The sequence below is a fragment of the Mustela putorius genome, unplaced genomic scaffold, assembly GCF_011764305.1.
Source record: "Mustela putorius furo isolate JIRA1106 unplaced genomic scaffold, ASM1176430v1.1 tig00000275_pilon_pilon_pilon, whole genome shotgun sequence".
In the NCBI taxonomy this organism is placed as follows: domain Eukaryota; kingdom Metazoa; phylum Chordata; class Mammalia; order Carnivora; family Mustelidae; genus Mustela; species Mustela putorius.
The window spans coordinates 21,294,639-21,318,482 of NW_025421341.1; positions in this window are offsets into that span (position 1 = coordinate 21,294,639).

A 23,844-nucleotide genomic window follows, 5' to 3' on the forward strand; every position below is an offset into this window, starting at 1 on the left:
GAGAAAGAGTATGAGCTTGGACACAAACACGTGGGTCTTAGACTCTCCCACTGATGGCTCATTGAGGGGAGGGCCCAGCTATTCACTCTAGAGGAGGTTAGTGTGAATTGAATCTGGTAGGTGTTGGCCCATAGGTGAAATATTGGAGTAGGAGCCAATAAGCCATCTGATCTCTGGACTTTTCCAGGGTCTCCAGCTTAATCCTGAAACCCTGCATGTGGATTTGGATGGATCTAGAGGGCATTGAGAGGAACAGACCAAATCATTCAGGCTGTTCCTTGGCTTATTCCTCCCTGAACTTGGCTTGGAAGTCTTGCTTCTTATACTCTGATGGGAAGGAGAGAAAAAGAAGAAGGGGAAAAGAGAGAGGAGAGAAAAAAAATATTTTTAGTCTTTCAGATTTATGATTTTCACCTGTAGATGCAACTGAGACCCAAGTGCCTTTTAAGATTGTGCATCACCCTTTTTATTATGATAAAATCGGGTCATGACCCCAGAATCCTGGGATCAAGCCCTGCATCAGGCTCTCTGCTCAGCAGGGAGCCTGCTTCCCCGTCCCCCTCTCTCTCTGCCTACTTGTGATCTCTGTCAAGTGAATAAATAAAATCTTTAAAAAAAGAGAGAGAGAGATACAAACAAGGCACATTGTTAGAAGTGATCTTATGAGTCAAAAATCTGACCTCAGCATGAGATTTTTGGTCTCTGTCCTTGAAGCCCTGGGCTTCTGGTTTGGGGGCACACACAGAGAGGCAGCACATTGCACTTGTTTAGACTGCATGGGATTGGAATCTGACTTGGTATTTTCTGGTGTATCCTTGGACAAGTTTCACAACATCTCTGTACTTAAGCTTCCTTACCTACAAAATCAGTAAAGCACTCAGAAGCATGCATGGCACATAATAAGTGCTCAAATAATATTGGCTATTTTTATTATACAGTTCAGGGATTCCTCCAGATAGTTTGTCAGAGCAAACATCACTGGACTAGGAGTCTGGATGCCTTGGTTCTAGTCTGTCCTGCCAATGACTCGTTCTCTGAACTTGGTCAAGTGATGTTTAATGTCTATAAGCTTCAGTTCCTCTATATCATGAGGATGATTATAGTCTATGTTGTCATGCAATTGTAAAGATCAAATGTGCAAACGTGGCAGTGCAGGGGAGCATTTTATTAACTAGAGAATCCTACACAGATTGAGGGATGCTATTTCTTGTTGATTTGCCATCTGGACCTTGATTGGCCTCTCTTGTCCCCAATTCCCTCCACCCTGCTCCCAACTGGATCCAGAGCTACAAACTAGAGGAGGACCAGCAGGTACTGTTCTCCCTCAGTGGGACCCTGTACAGGGTCCCACTGAGATTTATCCTGCAAATCTCCTCTCTATTTTTTTATCCATTCTACCTCTTGATGCCTATCTTGAGTCTTCTATTGCAGTTTTTTGCTCTGTTTGGAGAATACCTGACATTTAACCAGAATAACAATTAGGAACCAACTATAGTCATGTATTCCACAAAAAGAAACTTTTAAAAAAGATTTTAGTATTTTTTTGAGATAGAGTGAGAGAGAGTGAATGAGCATGAGCAGGGAGAGGGGTGAAGGGAGAGGGAGAAGCAGACTCCCTGGTGATCAGGGAACCAAGTGCAGGGCTCAATCTCAGAACTTTGGAATCATGACCTAAGCCAGAAGCAGATGCTTAACTTATTGAGCCACCCAGGTGCCCCACAAAGGAGCTTGAAGTCCTAAAATGCTGTAGCTATTATGGTAGAATGTGATCCCAGGAAAAAAGAGGGACTGCTGATATGGTGATCTATTATTCACTTGGACCTGGTCAGAAAGCTTCAGTTTGAACCAGTCCGTATCTCTGACTTTCTCTGTGTAGTCATTCAGGATATCACTGAATTGAAAGGTCTCCCTGGAGAATGAAGGGGCTAAATTAGATTCCTCCAAACTTCCATTATAGGTTTTCTATGTATCCATGATTCTATAACTCAATTAGAATCAATTCCTATGAAGCATAAGAATTTTGTTAAAATTAAAATGAAGAATATTCTAACAGAGCTTACTAAGTGGGGAATGAGAAACTGAGTTTCTAGAAATTTTGAGGCAGAAGTGAATGTTTTTCTGTAGGTGGAATCTTGTAGGAAGCATTGGGGGCTGGATATTAAGGTCCCTGACAATCCAGATGTCAAGTGATTCTGGATTCTGTGAATTTTACAATATAGGACAGACTACTAAGAAACATTGTGAGAAATACCAAGGAATAGAGTATCCCGGCCCTTCTTAGATCTTGCCCTGTTAGGGTCTGGCCTTTGAAAGGCCAGCCTTGATGAGGAAATCTCTTATGCACAGGGAGCCCTTGGCTTTCAAAGGACCTTGTTGAGGGTAAGTAGTGGAGCCTGGGCTGGCCAAGCAGGCAGGGCCTCTGTCAGAGCAGAGGCCCGAGTGTCAAGAGCAAGTACTCTTCACCATTTAACCTAGGAGAGGGATCTCAGGGAAGGTAATTAGGGCTGCTCAGAGGAAAAAACAGAATCAGCTTTTAAAATTATTTTCCAGGTTCATGGACTTCCAAGAGGAACACTTTTTACTTGTCAGCCTGTCTAGACATAGAAACTCATCAACTGGCCAAGTTAGTGAGTTCCTTTTCTAATTTTTTAGCCTCTTCCTTTTACGGACTCATCCTTTTCTGATTTTCCTGGACTCTTCCTTTTCTAATTTTCCTTGCTCTGTCACTCCTGCTACTAAGGATGGGGAACACGGTTGAAAACCAGTATCAGCAATTATGCCAGGACAGCACTGAGGCTGTTCCACGATTCCTGATTTGAGGCTGAGATGGATCCATCATCACATTGTTGATTTCTGATTCAAGGCAAAGGGAACAGTCAAACTCAATGACAATGGAGAGTTTAGGAAAATTTGTGGCTCTATGTGGAGGACTCTCTGATGCATATTCATCTCACTACTAACATGAGTTTTCTGCATGTGCTGTAATTAGGGATGTTGGAATATGCTGTGTAGTGTGGTGGATGGCCCAGGGTGAGTATCACCTGTGAAAGGAACTGACAGATAGAAAGGCTGTCTTTTGGACATGGAATGCTACAACCAAATACCATGAACTGGGGTGCTTATACAACAGCATTTGTTTCTCATGGTTTGGAGGCTAGGAAGTCTGAGGTTAAAGCACAGCAAGATTTGGTGCCTGCTTTCTGGCTTATAGATGGCCATATTTTTGCTGTGTCTTCACATGGCCTTCCCTTGGAACATGGTCCTGGAGGGAGCAAAGTCTCTCTCCCTTCTTTATAAGGGTGCTAATTCCATCATGAGGTTCCCTTCCTCATAACCTAATCTAAACTCAAGTACCTATCAAAGGCCACACCTCCAAATACCAGAACTCCACTGGGAGTTAAGGCTTCAACCTATAAATTGGCGGGGGGGGGGCATAAACATTCATAACAAGGGGCATTGCCATGATATGCCAAGTCTGTCGAATCAATGGATATCCCATTAGAAGATTTCATGAAGTGCTGTGCAGTGACTAGTTCCCTCCTTACCTACTTATCCCCAGGGTCCCATGTAGCCTAGAATCACCATCATCTTAGGGAACAAGACTACTTGGAGAAGAAGGTTCAGAAGTAGGAATTGGGAAGAAGGAGTTCTGACCAATTTGTGGTACAGACTCATTATCTTAGAGACAGGACAGTAAAATGTGTAAAAAGATAGCTGACCTCTTTATCTTACAAGGGTTTATGATTTGGAGGGAAAAAGATTTGACCTCCTTAACAGAGCCATATGGTACATGAATGGTTACTGACACATCTCCCTTCCTACTGATCTGGATCAGGAAACTGACAGAAATTGCTAAGCAGCATCAGTGAGGATGAATTTTGGACTTTCTGGACAGACCAGCTGCCAAGAAACAAACTGGTAAAGGAGTAGTAAGTATTCATTAAACACCCACCTATATGATAGGTACTTTGGGGCTAAAAAAATCACTGAACCTACCATTAACCCTAATCTGGGTATTGAAAAAAAGATTGTCTTGCCTTACACATCATAGACATCCAGTTGTTGAAATGAAGAATGTAATTAAATGTAATCATGATTCAGTGAAGGGAGGGTCTAAACAGAGGAAGGGAGACCCTAAATCTCTTCCAATCCTGGAACTGGGTGGCAAATCAAGATGTAATGTACAAGTCTGGAGCCCCAGCTTTCAAAAGATGCCCTTCAACGAACGAATGGATAACGAAGATGTGGTCCATATACACTATGGAGTATTATGCCTCCATCAGAAAGGATGAATACCCAACTTTTGTAGCAACATGGACGGGACTGGAAGAGATGATGCTGAGTGAAATAGTCAAGCAGAGAGAGTCAATTATCATATGGTTTCACTTACTTGTGGAACATAACAAATATCATGGAGGACAAGGGGTGTTAGAGAGAAGGGAGTTGGGGTAAATTGGAAGGGGAGGTGAATCATGAGAGACCATGGACTCTGAAAAACAATCTGAGGGGTTTGAAGTGGCGGGGGGGTGGGAGGTTGGGGTACCAGGTGGTGGGTATTATAGAGGGCACAGATTGCATGGAGCACTGGGTGTGGTGAAAAAATAATGAATACTGTTTTTCTGAAAATAAATGAATTAATAAAAAAATAAAATAAAAAGTGCTAAAATCTAATAAATAAATAAATAAAAACCTAAAAGTAATAATAATAATTCAAATGTCACACAGTGAGGAATAGGGGGAAAAACAGCCTTTTGGATCCCTAATTGCATGCTTCCTTAAGGGAGTAATCGTAGCTAGCATCATAGAGCTCTGGATGGGGCATTAGAACTGTGTATGTATGTATGTATGTATATATTAACTTATTTAGCACATAATTATGAAGCACATACCAGTACTGGCTGTTGGGCTTACACTGAGAATAGAGCAAGAAGATAAATACAGTTACTTTGCTCAAGAAACCTCTAGGCCAGGGAGAAAGTCAGACATTGTAAATGGGTGCTTTAATGTGATTAAGGTAGTGATGGGGCAATGCAAGTTGCTATGGATTACATCAGTATTTCATGTGATGCAATTTTTATTAATTAGAACTAGGATTAAAACAAAGATTAAGTATGCCATGTTACACATCATGGCCATGACGTTGCAAATGAACTTTTAGCACATATATCAAGAATTACACATATGAGTGGTTTCTCCATCAAAGACTCACTCTGAAAAGTTCATATTTCAGTGAAATTTTTCTGGTTACTGGTATGTGTTTATTATTTCTCATGTGTGTTAGAGGCTGAATATGTCCTCCTTTTTTTTTTTTTTACTGTTTATTCTTTTATTTTAATTATTTTAATTCTGGCTATGTTGCCATGAGAATTCTGGCTAGTTGCTATGAGTTGGCCATGGCTTTGTCTCTACCTAGCTGTGTGAGCTCCATAAATTATATGACCTTAGTTTCCTGAAGAGCAGAATATTCTCTGTGACTTTGTCTTGCTCAGATTTTCATGGGCCTGGGACATTATCTTGGGGCCCCCAGCCTTTGAAACTACAAGCTGTCATCTGGGAGGGGATGTCAGCGGACAGTAGGTGCTATCGACCTCTCTAGGCTGAGAGGTTATGCCTGGCTGCTGGGCAGCTGTGCTGCACTAGCTAATAGGGAGAGTGGTTCTTTTCCGCCATTGGTTTTGTTGGTAATTACGGGTGCAGGCTTTATCATGTTTGAGATTTGGCCAGTACTCTGTGGAACATAAGCAGAGTGATTGTAACCTAACAGTGCTGGGATCTTTCCTCCATACACAAAATAAGTGAGACAACTGCTGTTTGTGATGTCTTGGCCCCAAAGCCATGCCATTCTTCCCCATGTCCCTGAGAAAAACACAGATAAGATCTACTTTGCTGAGGTATAGAGGGTCCCTGGACCACATCAGGAAATGAGGTGTGAGAATCTCAGGGGCCAGTCAGATGTGTTTTCTCAACAGTTCGGCCACATCTGTCTATATTCCACTGATCAGGTTAGTCACAGAGGGCCTCAGAATGCCCAAGCTTGTGGCAGGAGATGCCTAAGAGCTCACTGGCCTCTATCTCTTCCTATGCAGATGAGTTAAGAGACATTTCTAAGATCAGATAGCTCATCAGCAGCTGACTGCTTTGGACCCAAGTTCACCTGACTTCATGCTCCAGGTGCTTTCTCCATCCTTGTTCCTTAGGCTTCAGGTATGATATCTGAAATTATTCCCAATGCTGCACACATTCAGAAACTGCAGAAGTTTCAGAATGGAGGCTTGTGGGCTATATCCAACATGCATTGCTGATTTTATTTTTTTCTTGTGATGAGAACTCTTAAGATTTGCTCTCTTAACAGTTTTTTATATCATCCAGCAGTGTTCGCTGCAGCCATCATGTTGTACTTTAGACTCCAGTACTTCTTTATCTTCTAACTGGAAGTTTGTGCCTTTTGGTACCTTCCTCCAGTTCCTCCACCCCTCCCCCCACTACTGGGAACCACAGATCTGACCTCTTTATGAGTTGTTGTTTTTTTTTTTTTTTTTTTTTTTTTTTTTAGATTTCACATATAAGTGAGATCACACAGTATTTGCCTTTCTCTGTCTGACTTATTTCACTGTTTTCACACATGGCAGGACTTTCTCATTTTTATGGCTGAATAATATTCCAGTGCTTGTGCTCTGAGTGTATTGTTTCCCCTCCTCATCCTCCCCCTCCTCCACCTTTTCTTCCTCCTCCTCATTCTTCTTCTCCCCCTCTTCCTTCTCCTTCATCTTCCTCCTCCCCTTCCTCCCCTTCCTCCTTCTCCTCCCCCTTCCTCCTCCCCCTCCTTCTTCTTTTCTTCTGCTGAACACTATACATGAGACCTACATTCTTAATCAAGTTTTCAGTGTACAATATAATATTGTCAACTGTAGGCATTATTTTGCATAGCAGATCTCTAGAACTCACTCATCTAGCATAACCGAAGCTTTATATTCTTTGAACATTTCTCTATTCCCTTTTCCCCAGTCCCTGGTAACCACCATTCTACTCTCTGCTTCTGTGAGTTTGACCATTTTACGTTCTTCATATATTTGGGATCCTGCAGTATTTGTCCTTTTGGAACTGGCTTATTTCACGTGGCATATGTCCTTCAGGTTCATGTATGTTGTCATGTATGGTAGGATTTCCTTCTTTTTCCAAGTTGAGTAATATTTTATCAGGTGTATATAACACAATTTCTTTATCCATTCATCCACTGATGGAAGTTTAGATGGCTCCATATCTTGGCTATTGTGAATGCTTTGCAATCCTGATTTCAGTTTTTTTTTTTTTCAATATATACCCCAAAGTGAGATACTGGGTTATGTGGTGCTTCTGTGTTTGTTTTTTGAAAAACTTCCATACTGTTTTCCAGAGTAATCACACCACTGCATTCCCATCAACAGTGTATGGGGTTCCATTTTCTCCATATTCTTGTCAACACTTGTCTTTTGTGTGTGTGTGTGTGTGTGTGTGTGTGTGTTATTTAACAATGGCCACCCTAATAGGTATGAGGTGGTATCTTATTGTGGTTTTCATTTGCATTTCCCTGATGATGAGTGATATTGATCATCTTTTCATATACTTGTTGTCCATTTGTATGTCTTCTTTGGAGAAATGCCTATTCAGTTCCTCTGTCTCTTTTTAATTGTGTTATATGTGATTGTTTTGCTATTGAGTTGTAAGAGTTCCTTATGTATTTGTTATATTAACCCCTTAGGTGATACAGGATTTGCAAATATTTTCTTCCATCTCATAGGCTGGCTTTTCATTTTGCTGATTTATTTCCTTTGCTGTACAAAAGCTTTTTATCCCTCCCCTCCACTTTTCTGCTTCTATTTCTTATTATCAGGGAAGAAAATTTTTCCCAAAGCTCTTCAAAGACTTCCCCATGTGCTTGGACTGGGCTCCATGGACACTGCTAACTGCAAGGGAAGCTGAGAACATGACATTTTCACCTTTTTGTAGGATGTGGGAAAGGGAGGGGGGCATGCACATAGCCAAAGCATGGCGGGACAACATTGTGCACCACAGTGGCTGGGCTCTCTCTGGGTTAACCTGAAGAAGAACTAGGAGCCAGGTTAGACAACAGGCATCAGCTGCCCCAGTGGCTTCGTCAGTAAACTGGGCTCTCAGTCCTTGTCACTTTCTTTGGACTTTGCCCCCTCAGGAATCAATGACTTAAAATATCTGCTCACATTTTCATCTTGCCCACTAGATTGTGAGCTATTTGAGGGAAAGGGCTAAGATTTATTTAACAGCCAGAATCTGATGCATGGTAGAATTTTTTTTAAGAGATAAAATTATGAATTCATTAATAAATACTTTTGGTTAAATGAATTTGTTAATTAATCAGTGGAGGACCCACACTGACAGATACACAATATTACAAAACCAAAACCTTATCCTTAGGAGTACTGAATAAGACAAACGAAATAAAGACATATTTCACAATAGAGAGATACACTTAACAGGCTCAGAGGTGTGATCATTTGCACGGTTATTTTAAGGAAAGATTTTTTTCCCTCTCCCTATACTGTTCTGTGAATAATCAAGAAAGAGAAATCACACCAAACTTTTTACATGGGTTCACAATAAAATACTATATATGATGATGTTGATTTATAGTTCCAAAGGAATATGTAATATCTTATTTGGTCTATACCAGAAATGTGTGAGGTAAGTAAAGAGAGATCAGAATATCATGTTTGTAGTTGTGGGACAAACATTAATAATACAAGGACGGGGTGCGTGGGTGGTTCAGTAGGTTGAGGGTCTGCCCTCGGGTCATGATCCCGGAGTTCCTGGATCCAGTCCTGTGTCGGACTCCCTGCTTGGTGGGGAGTCTGCTTCTCCCTCTGTTCCTTCCCACTATTCATGCTCTCTCTCTCATTCACTCTCTCTAATAAATAATAAATTTTTAAAGATTCCAAAAAATAATACAAGGAGAAAACAAAACTCAATCATGTAGGATTGTTTACACCCTGATTCCTTTCCCAACCTCATCAGGAATAATCCTGCAAGTTCTGGTCTGATTTCCACCTCCTGTGCTCTAACAAGAGGAAAGTTGGGTTTTTTGTTGTTGTTATTTTCTGGAGGAAGAGATAAGTTGGTGTAAATAGTATAGTACTTGGAGGATAGGAACGGAGGATGATAGAAAGCTATGTGAATAGGGAGTGAAGGAAAGGAAAAAAGTTTTACCTTCCTAGAGACCAGAGCCAGAGCAGCCATGATGGGCAAGTGTGAAAGAGGAAAGAGAATTTGAGCAAATATTTCTGAGAACCATGTATTCCACTCCCTTTAATGTCTTCAGAGAGTGATGAATAATAAATGGAATTCCATCTTTATTACTTGTAATTTGGGAATGTCTCTCTCTCTTTTAAAAAAGATTTTATTTGATAGAGGGAGACACAACGAGAGAGGGAACACAAGCAGGGGGAGTGGAAGTGGGAGAAGCAGGCTTCCTGTTGTAGAGCAGAGAGCCTGGTGTGGGGCTCAGTACCAAGACCTTGGGTTCATGACCTGAGACAAAGGCAGACGCTTAAGGACTGAGCCACCCAGGTGCCCGGGAATGTCTCTTCTTAAATCTGACACTTCTCAGACTGAATCACATGGGTCTCTGTGTATGTATTAGGGTTACATATAGGGATGAAACAAAGGCTTAGAGAGGCTAAAAAAAAAAACTCAGCTCAAATCAGTTATGTAGTTAGTAGAACCTAACAATGCCAAAATCTTGATTCTATGCTTTAATCTTCCATTTGGATTTTTGGGGAGTGGAATTTCTGTTCTGTTCAATTCATGGAGATATCTCAAGTTTTCATTTTGCTTCTATCAAACAAATATCCTGCAGGGTTAGGAGTTTTATTTTTTTTAATTTCTTTATTTCCTTTTTCTTTTCCTTATTGTTGACACCTTATTAGAGACCTGTGAGCATCTCTGGGCTGTGTGTCTGAGAGTGGAAATTGAATTTCTCAGGGTGCAAGCTATCAAGAAGACAGGTTTGTATTACTTTGTGGCACTCCCTTGGTGGCAGATTTGCTTGGTGTCCTTCTCCCTGGGCACCGCACCCTCACCCAGACTGAGTCACAGCTGAAGGCTTCACATCAAAGTGTAAGAGAATGAGAATCCACAGGGCAAACCACTCATCAAAAGTTTAGGATTATGACATCCTGGTTATCTCTTGCCTGTTCTACCCTGGGTGAGGTTAGTCTACTTGCTCAGGCCTTGTTAATTCAGATAGATCTAAGGGAAAAGTGTAGAAATGTTTCCAGTGTGTTTTCTAAATGTGTAAATCAAAGCTGTTTGTCCCCATCTGTTTAATAGAGGATATAGACAGGCACAAACTATGGTAGAAAGATTTGGGTATTTGGAGTTTTATCAGGGGAAAGGCAAAGGCCTGGAACTGGGACCCCAACAAGTAATTATTTCTTGAAGGGAGGGGAATGAGGGGGGAGTGAGCATTACAGTAGCTACTTGGGTTCTTAAGAGACTGATTGTGGGTAAAGGTATAGGATAGAGAGACAGAGTGCCTATTTGCCCCTTTTTATAGTGTTTTCTGATTTTGTTTGTTGTTTTAACTTGGATTTGGTGGTATTTGTGGGAAAGTTGCAAAAGAAACAAGGGTTTCCAAAGAACCCAAGTGCTTGAGAGGTGGAGCAAAAAGTACTGCCCTAAAGCAGAGGTCATTTCAGATTATTCTGGGAAGGCATGGAGGAGACTCTTGCAGTGAGTGGTCCAGCTGTGACATGGTAAGGGCTGAAGTGGGGCGGTGGCGGGAAGAAGGACAATGAGATGCAGTAATGGAGAGAGGAAAGGAGGAAGGGAGGGACCATGAGGCTGAAGCCCCCTCCATGGGCAAGGAAAAGTCAGACTGGGGCTGCTGCGGTCACTTAAGATGATTTGTTGTAGTTGTGTGGGTGTTCACACAGGGGCATGCACTATTCATTCTCCCTGTTCCACATAATCTGGGCTCTAATCTGATGGATACCTGACAAAAACAACAGCACATCAACAGCACAGAAAGTAGAAGGACCCCTGGGACCTCACAGAGTGTAACATCTCCTTCATGTGGAGACAGAATAGGGAGAGGGGGATTGAAAGTGACCAACAATCAAAAGCTAACCTTTAAATTCACAAACTCTCCAGGCTAAATGGAACCATGGTCCATCCCTGGTTAAAATATCCGGTAAAATTAATTACTATGTTTTGTTTATTTTTCTCTAAGGTCCATAGTCCATAGTCTGGACATTACCTCTGCAGCAAGCAAGCAAGGTTTGACCATGAGTGCCTGTGTGCTTACTTGCATGTGAATCTGTCTATAACAGAGGGGAAACTGAAGGCCAGGTATGGGTTGAATTTGTATCCTCTCCAAATAATATGCCCAATTCCTATAACCTAAACCTGTGAATGTGACACTGTTTGGAAATGAGGAATTTGCAAATAAAATCAAGTTAAGATGAAGTCATTAAGATGGGCCCTAATCCAATATAACTTGTGCCATTTTAAGAAGGCCGAGACACTGAAAGAACACCATGTGGGGACAAAGGCAGATATTTGAAGTGATACAACTTCAAGGCCTGGATGTCAAGATCAACGACCCTTGTCAGAAGCTACCAAAGGCAAGAAAGGATTCTATTCAGAGTTTTAGAGGAAGCATGGTCTTGCTGACATCTTTATTTCAGACTTCTGGCCTCCAGAACTGTGAGAGAATAAACTTTTGCTGTTTTAAGCCATTTGGCCTGTGGTACTTCATCACAGAAGCCCTTGGAAACCTAGGGCCTAGGAAACCAATGTAGTGCCCTTGGTCCCTAGTGTGTCACTGCTGTGTCCTTCAATAATCAGATAACTGTGTAGGAAGGACTTTGCCCACTGAATAATACAAGTAGAGGGCCACTGAATCTTGGGAGAAGAGTTAGTACACCAAAACCTGTCCACTTAGCCAGCAGAATGAGAAAATATTATTATATTCCATGTATCACCCTTTAGAATAGATGTAGTTTTTCAGCTCTGATAGGCCAAGAGGTTCTAATGAGGGGAAGGGGGCAGTTACATGACTGTAAACCATTCTGAATGTGCCCATGCTGCTCTAGGTTCTAGGGATTGGGGGTGGGGGCCTGGGGATCATAATATACAAAGTCCTTGACTTTCTAGAGACTTCATTCTACATAGTGAGGGAGAATACTAACTTGTTAACTGATTGAGTAATGGGTTTCTTCCATATTCTACAAAAAAAAATGGAAAATTAGGGTCAAAATGGTCAGACATCAGATGTCAATGACCTGCTTACATGCTTATGGGCTACATTTTATCTAATAAGAGGATGTAGATGTTGTAGGCAAAGTGAAATTATGTGGTCAATTAGATGGAAATCTTGGAGCAAGGGGAATCCTGCCCTCTGATATGGAAAAAAAAGGGAACCCCTGGCTGCTCTGAAAATACCCAGTGTGGAAAGCTACAGTTTTAATTCTTTCCTTCAAGATCCTCTGTAGAAGAGGGACTTTAAGAGGTATTACCTGGAGACCTAGAGGTGATGTTGGGGTATTGGGTCTTGCTGAGCCCCTACAAGGACTGATAAGGATGTCAGAAATGTGGATGGGCTTCTTTGAGATTTCATTCAACAAACCTGAATCCCACACTTCAGACCATTGGGAAGAGTCTTGTGCCTTCCCCTGGTACCTATTTAACTTGAGTATGGGGTGATTAACTTCAATTTGTTGGGTTTCATGGGAAAGAGGAGAATAGAAACATTAATTTGCTCTCATTCCTTTCATGGAAGTTATGCAATATAAGGTTTCTCTAACTCACTGGGGTAGGAAGGAGAAGAAGGTCAAGAAAAGGACAAGGCATGGTTGTTGGAGAGAAGACATATGGAAGAGAGAGGAAGTGAAGACACAGGGTAATGGCATTTAATTTTTATCCAGAGAAAGCATGGGTATATGAACATATGGGTGTGACACACATGAACGTCTTCTAAGGCAAACCTAACAAGGAGAAGATTCTCATCTAAGGTTAACCTCCTAGTGCCCTGAGTTATACAAGAACCTAGGAACAAGGAAGGTTTACTCACTCAGGAAATAAGCCATTATCTCATTCTGTGTCAGGACTCTGGAGGTTCTTTGACGTCAGAACTGCTTGTCATTCCTCCCAATGGCCTTTGGCAGATACCGGCTCCCAGACCCTCTTGAAGGTCCCATCCTTCACAGAGACATTTTTACTGCTATTGTCTTCCCACAACATATCCCTCTCCCAGATGCTAGGGAATCCAAATGCTGAGAATTACACCGTGCACTTGTAAAGAAATGAAGTCAGCTTGTCCCCCCAGGGTGCAGGAGCCTGGGGGTGGCCAAGGGAATGCAGGTGGAAGAAAGAGGTAGGGAACGGCAGGGCCTTCAGCCAGTCCCATGGCCAATCAGGTCACTGGTGACCCATGCTGACATAGGGAAGGGCAAGACCGTTGTCTCTGGTTTCTCTTTACTGTCTAGTATTGGTCAGTGTTGTTGGTCCCTCATTATCTCTGGGGTAGGTCAATCATATCTGTTTCTCAAGCCATAGAGATATTGAGGGGGAGGAGATCTTATGGGAACATGTTCTAGGGATTTAGAAAAACATGTTTGAAAATTCCAAGAAAATGAGAAATTCATGAAGGGCAAAACAACTCATTGCTTCCCCCTCCACCCCCAAGACAACCTACTCACCTTGCAAAGCTTCCATTTTCCTGTCACTGACACTAGTAGAAATCCCTTCCTCTCTGGCTCCTGTTATTCAGGTTCTTCAAATATTCTGTGTCTTTCCCTAACGCATCCTGCTTAGCAAATCCTTTGTATTCGCTTCTGAAATGCATTTCTTGCTTGTTTTATTTTTTGTTTTGTTTTGTTTTTGTTTACTTAGGAGCAATGGCCCTTAGTTTCCACAATTGAAAAGTAATAAAAATAATAGTACTTCATAGAGCTGTTATAATGATGAAATGTGATAATATAAGTAAAATCCTTAGTACAATGGTTGGCACCTAATAAGTGTCAGCAAATGTGAGCTATATTATTATTTTTATTACTATTGCCATCCTGCTCTCAAGGCTCTCACCACCTCAGGCCAAGATTCTTGCAACATCCTTCTACTAGAGTCTCTGCCTGAAATCTCTCCTTTCTCCTGAAAATAAGCCTGCACACTCCAGACACATTAACATTCTTTAAAGACATGCTTTGCCCTATTAGCCCTTTGCTCCAGAGCTTCCAATGATTCCAGGTTGCCTGCCATACTGAATAGAGTTTCCTCAGACTAGTATCTCAGGGTTTTTTTTTTCTAATACTATAACCCAGCATAGAACTTTGGTTTCAACATGGTTACTATGGTCTCAATTTAGCCCAGACATTTCATGTTTCCTCTTCTTTCCCTCTACCCAATTTTTTGTGCTACTGAGACATACCCTGCCTCATCCCTTTCTCCTCCAAACTACATCTTACCTAGCCCAGCTGCAGTACCAGAATCTCAACCTTCTTTGCCTCCCAAGAACAATCAGTGGGGTTATTATAGCACAGACGGAAAAAGGCATTGCCCTGGTCAAAGCAATGGGATTTTATCAATTCAGTGGGTGGGGTCCTGAGAGTGAAAATGTGCATCCTCATGCTTCATTCTTGGAGACTGATTGGTTCATCCTGGTTCTATTTCACCTTTGCCTCTCTTCTCATATTTGCATTAGTGAAATTCTAGACCTTGAGTTAAAATCAGTTTAGTGTGAGAAAAATCCACACTCAAATAGGATATGTGAAATGGAAAATTTGGCGGGTTTTCCCCCTCTTCTTATGAGGATTTCTTGGTTTGATGGTTTGATTGGGGGGGGGGGATACAGGGGAGTATTCCAATCCATAAGAATTTTCTCCAAGTTTTAGTGAGGAAATACCTCAGAGTATTTCCCAACCCTACTAGTTGGGTTCAGCTCTGAGGAAGGGAATTATTGAAACAAAGGAAGAGTCATCCAAATCTTTCTTCTTCTTCTTCTTCTTCTTCTTCTTCTCCTTCTCCTTCTCCTTCTCCTTCTTTGGATTCTTTTATTTTTAATTAATTTTTTATTTATTTTCAGCATAACAGTATTCATTATTTTTGCACCACACCCAGTGCTCCATGCAATCTGTGCCCTCTATAATACCCAAACTTCTTTCTCTGTATCACGTTGGTTATATGTTTATAAAGAATCTAGAATTAGAAAGTCAGGCTCTGCTTTAACTCCATCATCAAGACATGCTTATTGTATGGCCATCTGCAGTATAATTTACACCACCAATAATTCAAATTTCTCCCTTTTTTCACCTTACCTTGGTTGAAAAAACCTGAAAGAAATTATCTCCAGAGGAGTACCTTAATAATATATACATAAAGTAAATAGACATACAGTGTGTATGGGGAAGTGAGTGGGAATGGATTTATATATACACAGAAAAGAATGATAGATTTCTACTAAAGCAGTAGCAAGTATCATAAACTGTCACCTGAGTATATTAAAATGCAAGAAATCATTTTCTTTCCCTATCACTGTCTCAGCAGGGCTGGAACACAGAAGAGCTTTACAACTACTTGAGGTGAGGTGGGTTCCTGCCATAGAGGCAAGGGGATGGGTGCAATGACCCCTCTAGGTCCCTTTCAACCTCAGTGTTCAAATGACTTCATGATCCCAAAGGAATGATCTGTCTGCAGTAGAACATATTTACAGCCTGCTTCCTCCTCCCCCTTTCTCCACCATTACTCAATTTTTATTCCTAAGGGATAGAAACTTTGATAGAGGATAATAACCTGAGATGATGCAATGCATTTGTTTTGGCCTCAACTTGGTTCTGTGTTATTAGAGGGTGTGCTAAGTCTGACCTTCCCACTGGCTTAGTTCCAGGTTCAGGATCCACTCCACCAGGGCCATGACTCACTTCTGAATTAAGAGATCTTCTTGAAATCATGGTTTGTAGTTGGGTACTCAGGCCCTCAGGATCTCAGGGGCTCTCCAGGGTGCCCATCCAGGGCCTGAATGGGTGTGGGTTCTCTGTCCCCACACTTCATCATGTCTGCATGTGGCATACCCAGGTCATTTTGGGTCTATCTTCCTACTCTTGTGCAAGTTTGTGCACATATCCTGCCATGAGATTTTTACATGAGAGTATTTCAACTAAATACAATAAATAGTTACTTTTTGCAAACACTGTTCTTGGGAATAGTGGTGGAGTATGTGGGCAGATAGAGAAACAACCACTTAAAAGATGTATAGCAAATCATTTATTTTAGAGAAAATAGAAAATACAGAAAAGGAAAAACAACTATAATTTCATTCCCAGCAACCATATTACTAATATTCTGAATATATCCTTTTTATCCATCAGACATTGAAAAATAACATAAAATTGGGATCACATTCTTTTTGACAACTTAATTATTATTTTCCTCCTTAACAATATGGAGTCAAGGGGCACCTGGGTGGCTCAGAGGGTTTAAAAGCTCTGCCTTTGGCTTGGGTCGTGATCCCAGGGTTCTGGGATCAAGCCCTGCATCGGGCTTTCTGCTCAGCGGGGAGCCTGCTTCCTCCTCTCTCTCTCTGCCTGCCTCTTTGTCTACTTGTGATCTCTGTCTGTCAAATAAATAAATAAAATCTTTAAAAAAACCCAATATGGAGTCAGTAAATATTAACCTATAGTTATAAGCTTAGATATACTAATACTTTATTCTAGAACTGCACTGATTCAGTAGCCGTATGTGGTTATCTAAATATGAATTAATTAAAATAAAATACAATTTTTAAATTTAATTCTTTAGTCACACTAGTCATATTTCAAATGTTCAATAGCCACTATGTGGCTATTGACTATAGTGCAGATATAGAATATTTCTATCAATGCAGAAGATGCCATATGATGGTGCTGTAGTAGAAAGATATATTTTCACAAGAACCACCTTGAAGACAAGATCTTAAGAGTATCTGTTTGCCACATTTCCACCTACTTTGTAACGATGGATGGAAAAGAAATTTCCTGATCCAATTTTTAAATCAATATTTCATTATTTCTTCTATTTCTTGATTACTTCCATCCATCCATCATTGATGATACATTGACCCACGTCTCCTACATTTGAAGCATGTGAAAAGGGGATTGAAGAATCATGTAAGACATTCCTGAGCCCGAGTACATAGAAAGCTGCCATGGGATCTCTGTGATTAGAGGAAAGGACTCCAGCCAGAATTCTTTACTTTTTGAAAGGAGGGGGAAAATTCTTGGTGATTGATTCCAGTAGGGTGAGGGGAAAGAATGAAAAAAACTGCCTCTTCCATGAATATCCTACTGTGTTGGCTGCCATAACTTGGAAAGCAACTATGGTTAATATTAAATTGTGACTATGATTAAGATTAAAACTTTGTTGATAAAGGTGGTGTACAAGGACAAACATCTGGACTAAGAATCAGGAGGTCAGTATTTAAATTTTGACTCTTTCTTGGCCCAATTCTCAATCTCATTGCTACAAGTTTTCCTTCTGAAAAATCTAGAATTTGTGTATTTATAAATGCCCTCTTATGTCCACTCTTTTATTTAACACTCATAACAGCCCTGTGAGTTGAACACATTTTCTACCTCACCAAAAGCAGTTTCCAAGGCTTTGGGGTATGTCTTAAACTGAAGAGAAGAAACCATTTAGTTGGTCAAACAATTGTTTAATCTGCCCAATGTCAAAATCAAAACAAACGGTCAGAAAGATTTCTCAGCACCCTCTCATGTTCTACTGAATCAACCAGTGGTTTGGTGGAATTGGTTGAACTAACTTTCCAGTCTTCAACATAGACACAATAATCACCTGAGGCGGCCTGTGAGTATACACATAGGACATGATTACGAAGCTGTCCTTGGGTGGTAGAGATAGAAGTCGTAAATGTGGGATGAGCAACCAACTGGAAATCAGAACCAAAAATCTCTCCCTCTGTGCCCTTGTGTCATTCTCCATTCTAAAGTCCTTGTGTCCTTATCTGGACACAGATGGGAGCACCTAGATACATTGCTTTAAAATTTTACTCCTTGGATCTTCTCTCAGAGGATGCCAGATGAGTGGGGTACTAAAGATACCAGCCAAGATTAACCCTCCTTCTCTACCAGAACAAATCCATTTTTATTTGCTTTCCATTTGGACTTCAGTAAGGTTTTCATTGAACAAGAGTTCTCCATCTTAAAAAAGTTTGTTTATTATAGTATTAATTATAATAGCCAAGATATGGCAGCAACCCACGTGTCCACCAATAGATGAATGGATAAAGAAGATAAGCTATATATGGACAATGGAATATTACTCAACCATGAAAGAGATGAGCGATCTTGCAACAACAAGGATGGACCTACAGGGTATTATGTAATGAGATAAGTCAGACTGAGAAAGACAAATGCCATACAATTTCACTTATATGTGGAGTCTAAAAAACAAAACAAATATACAAACAAACAAAAAGCAGAATAAGACCTATAAATACAGAAAACAAACTGATGGTTGTTTGCCAGAAGGGAGAGTAGTGGGAGGATGGGCAAATGGGTGAAAGGAAGTGGGAAATCTAGGTTTCCAGTTATGGATTGAATAATTCATGAGAATAAAATGTACAGCATGGGGGTGCCTGGGTGGCTCAGTGGGTTAAGCCTCTGTCTTCAGCCCAGGTCATGATCTCAGGGTCCTGGGATCAAGCCCTGCATCGTGCTCTCTGTTCAGCAGGGAACCTGCGTTCCCCCTTCTCTCTCTGCCTGCCTCTCTGCCTACTTGTGATCTCTCTCTCTGTCAAATAAATAAATAAAATCCTTTTTAAAAAAAGGTACAGCATGGAGAATATAGCCAATGTTAGTGTAATAGTGTTGTATGATGACAGTTGGTTGCTACACTTGTAATGAGCATAGCATAGCATATCAAATTGTTGAATCACTGTGCTGCATACCCAAAACTAATGTAACATCATGTGTCAACTGTACTAAAATAAAAAGAGCCAAGTATTTATGATTATGATTCCATTTATTAAAAAAGGGGGGAGAAGAAGTGCTTTTAGTTTCAGAGTTAATACTTCACAACAGAACTTCTTTTTTTTTAAACCACAAACTTCTGTTCACTTTAGGAGACCTCAACTAACCTATTATGTGCTAGGTGTTGAGATTTCCACCCTAAGGGAGCTAATGTATATAGAAAATAATTTCAGTGAAATTATCTTACTTGATCACTTGATATTTTTAGTATTATTCTCTTTTTATGAGGATTTTGTCTTATCTTTGCAAATACATTACAAATACCTTGAGGGCAGGGACATAATCATTTCCCTTACTCCCTTTTTTCTGTCCACCATATACTCAGTAAGGTTTTGGGCTCATTCATTTATTTTTCTAATTGACTTAATTTTTTAGAGCAGTTTTAGGCTCACAGAAAAATTGAGTGGAAAGTAAACAGAGTTTTCTCATTCTCTTTACCCTGGAGACATACAGTCTTCTCCACCAATCAATAACCCTTACTGGAGTGGTGTATTTGTTACAATCAATGCAATCATTCACATGTCAGTATCACCCAAAGTCCATGGTTTACTTTGCCTTCATAATGTGAACTCTTGTATATTCTGTTGCATATACAATATAATGTGAACTGTAGGTCGGGCAAGTGTATAATGACATGTATCCACTATTATAGTATCATATAGAGTAATTTCATTGACCTAAAAATCCTGTTTATCCTCTGCTTATTCATCCCTCTCTCCTCTCCTCCTCATTGACAACCACTAATCTTTTCACTGCTTCCAAAGTTTTGCCTTTTCCAGAATGTCATATAGTTGAAATTATACCATATGTATTCTTCTCAGATTGACATCTTTCATTTAGTAATATTCATTTAAGTTCCCTTCCTGTCTTTTCACGGCTTAATAGCTCATTTCTTTTTAGTACAAAATAATATTCCATGTCTGAATATACTACAGTTAATTTATACATTCACCTTGAAGGACATCTTGGTTGCTTCCAGGTTTGGATAATTTTGAGTAAAGTTACATAAACATCCCTCTGTAGGTTTTTGTGTGGACATAACTTTTCAGCTCTTTTGGGTAAACACCAAGGAGTATGATTGCTGGATCTTATGATAAAAGTACATTTAGATTTGTAAGAAACTGCCAAATTGTTTCCCAAAGTGGCTGTACAATTTTGCATTTCTTCCAGAAAGGAATGAGAGTTCCTGTTGCTCCACATCCTGACCAACATATGGTAATGTCAGTGCTTTAGATTTCTGCCATCCTAATAGGTGTGTAGTGGTATCACACTGTTGTTTTAATTTGCAATTCCTTAATGACATCAGATGTTGAATATCTTTTCCTATGTTTATTTAACATCTGCATATCTTATTTAGAGGGGTGCCTGTTAAGGTTTTTTGCCCATTTTAAAGTCTGGTTGTCCATTTTATTATTGTTGAGTTTTAAGAGTTCTCTGTATACTTTGGTAGGAGTCCTTCATTATATATTCTTTTGCAAATATTTTCTTCTAGTATGTGGTTTTTCTTCTCATTCTCTTGACAGTGCTTTGCATAGAGCAGGAGTTTTTAATTTAATGAAGTCCAACTTGTCAATTATTTCTTTCACGGGCCATGTCTTTGGTGTTGTGTCTAAAAAAAGTCAACCCTATACCCAAGGTCGTCTAGGTTTTCTCCTGTATTATCTTCTGGGAGTTTTATAGTATTATGTCTTACATTTAGGTTTATGATCCATTTTGAGTTCATTTTTGTGAAGAGTATATTGTCTGCATCCAGATTCTTTTTTTTTTCTTTCTTGCATGTCTAGTTGGTTCCAGAACTAAAGATTATCTTTGTTTCATCTTATTGCCTTTGCTTCTTTGTCAACAATCAGTTGGGTATGTTCATGTGAACCTATTTCTGGGCTCTCCATTCTGTGCTACTGATCTATCTGCTTACTTATTCACCAATTCTATAACGTCTTGATTACTTCAAGTAAGTCTTGAAGTCTGACAGTGCCAGTGTTCCAACTTTGTTCTCCTTCAATACTTTGTTGTCTATCTTGGGTCTTTTACCTCTCCAAACAAACTTCAGAATCAGTTTGTCAATATCTATAAACTTCATTCATTTTTAAAATAAATGTCCACAGCCCCAGTGGGTTATGAAGTTCTGGAACACAAAGAAAAAGATACATGTTTCCTCTTATCAAGCCCCCTAAGTCTAGGTGCCTTTGAAGGACTATTAGCTAGCTCATTAGTTGGAAGTCACCTTTCTTTAACATTTTTCCACAAACAACCCTCAATGCTTTTGAATTGAGGGCTGCAAACTCTAGTGCCTACATGGGACAGGCAGATCATAGGAAGAATCAAGGCCAGTCACATATAAATTTGGTAAGAAGTAGAATTCAGACTATGACAAGCTGTGGAGCACATACCGAAAGGGAGGGGCATAGTGACATTGAAGAAGGGTAGTCTATGCTCTGCCTCATCTTCTGACTTTTCAAAATAAGCCAGAAATCCAAAATGTGATGTGAATTCTTTCAATTATTAATTTTTAAAAATTCAAGGTAAAATTAAAAAATGGGGCTAACCATAACAGCTTACTCACACAGCATAAAGGCACCAGTTTCCTACTACCATTATAGTTCCCCAGAACCTTCCAACCTGTTTTTTAGTAAGTCCAGCACTAGTAAGCTTTTTTGCCCTTCCAGTATAATCCCTTATACAAATAGTTTTTGCATCTAAAGCTTTAATACCTCTCTCTTTTTTCAAGTCTCTCTGCCTCTGCCACCATTTTTTAAGAACAAAGATGTTTTGTTTTTTTTTTGTTTTAACAAGTAAGGACTTCAAGTTAGGTTTCCATCCTCATCCACCATGACCACTTTGGCTTTCTTTCTGGTTTTGTGTTCTTCTATTGAATGACCAAAATCATATCTTAGGATGGGAAAAAAAATTGAATGAATCAACTCACAGACTAACCATAAACCTCTGATGACTATCAGTGTTTTAAGCCAATAACCAGTTTAATTTTATAGACCGGTGATGACTAACTCTGCTGTAGGGAAAATATGGGCTCTCAATTTTTCCCAAGGCTAGTCAAGGCTCAGGAAAATGGGATTTCTTATGGGAAAGGTTCTCAAGAACTTGTTTTAAACAAATTCTTATCTCTTAACATCTATTCTCACCTGGTCTGCATGAAAAAAAAAAAAACCTGCACAAGGGATAGTATAGTTTTATTACCACCATCATCATTATTAAAGACCAAAATTTGCTGAAAGCATTTAAATAGCAGCTATCTTGCTAAGCATTTTACATATATTTTCTCATTTGTTCCTCATGGTAAATGATGGCATCTTTATTCCATTGTTTGTCCCATTAGTAATAACAGCTGTATGCCAGCCTTCAGTTTTGATGCTCATAGCAACATAAGAACATTAAATTCAAGTTTAGAAGATACTGAGAGTTGATGTCATTCATCCCCCAGCCTCCAGGAAGGATGGAATATTACTCATTACAGAACTGTTTGAAACAATAGCAACAACCCTGTTTAAAATTCACTATAAAAATATTTTTAGTGAAAAATTTTCAGCTTCTTTCAGTTACTCATTTTGGTGTATAATGATCCTTACCATCAAATTCTTTTATTTGATGCACAGCCCAAAATGGGACTAACTGGACTTTTTAAATAGATATTTTAAGACAAGTTATTTATTTACCCTGAGACCCTTGTTTCATAGCATATATAGCTCTCTCTGAACGCTCCTGAGTGTCATTCAAAATGGTAATGTGTGTATGTGTGTATGTGCGTGTGTGTGTGTGTGTGTGTGTGTGTATGTGTGTAGAGGTCAGAGATTAATCAAAACAAAACAAAATAAAGTATCTTCTACTGCCTCTTTACTCCAGCACTGTTATTAAGGGCCAGGGTCAGAATCTTGCCATTTATTTGCCATTATCATTTGTTCTACAGCAACCATGAACTAAGTAGTTGGGGTAAAGAAGGCCAGGAACACATTTCCAAGGACTGGACAGAAAATTATGTAAGTCTTAAACATTCCTGTTCACACAGCTCTTCCTAAGTCACCTGTCTCACATCTTTCTCTTTGTAATCTGCCTAAATAATTTTTGCTGGAAATGAACAAGAATCACAAAATATAAAATACTATGCGAGTATTATTAGCAGCTAATTTATTATTACAGTCATTTAAAAAAAGCATGTTTAGATCAGAAACTGTTTTTCCCACTTTACAGACAAGTGAATCAGAGCCAGTAATAGTGACATGCACTTGTTTTAGTTTACACATCCCCAAATGAGGGAAAAACGTGTGTGTGTGTGTGTGTGTGTGTGTGTCTGTGTGTGCATGTGTGGTAGGAACATGGAGTGTGCATATGGGGATGAAGGTTAGATTTACAACCTCTGATTTTTTTCTCTCCTCCATCCTCTCCCCTGATGACCATCCATCTTTATTAATTATGCAAATGGCTTCTGGGTAGTGATGTCAAGGACTCCTAGAACAAGTTATACAATGACTTAGACAATATTATAAGGTGACTGATAGCTTCAAAATCCAAACTGTCTCTCTGGTTTCTCTAGAAAACACCAAAAGACTGTGGGTCTTAAGGAGCAATGATACAAAGGGGGATCTAAGAATCCTGAAGGAAGGAGAAGATGCTTGAAAAAAGCAAAAAGAAACAGCCCAAACAAGCCACACTATTCCACAACAAACTTGACCTAAGACTTGGTGATTTTGGCTGGTGTAGGCCTAGGATCAGATCTCAGGGAACTCTGCCAGGGACTCAGTCTTACATAGGAGGAACAGAGTAGAACAAGAAAGACAATGTGGAGTTACTCCTCGCC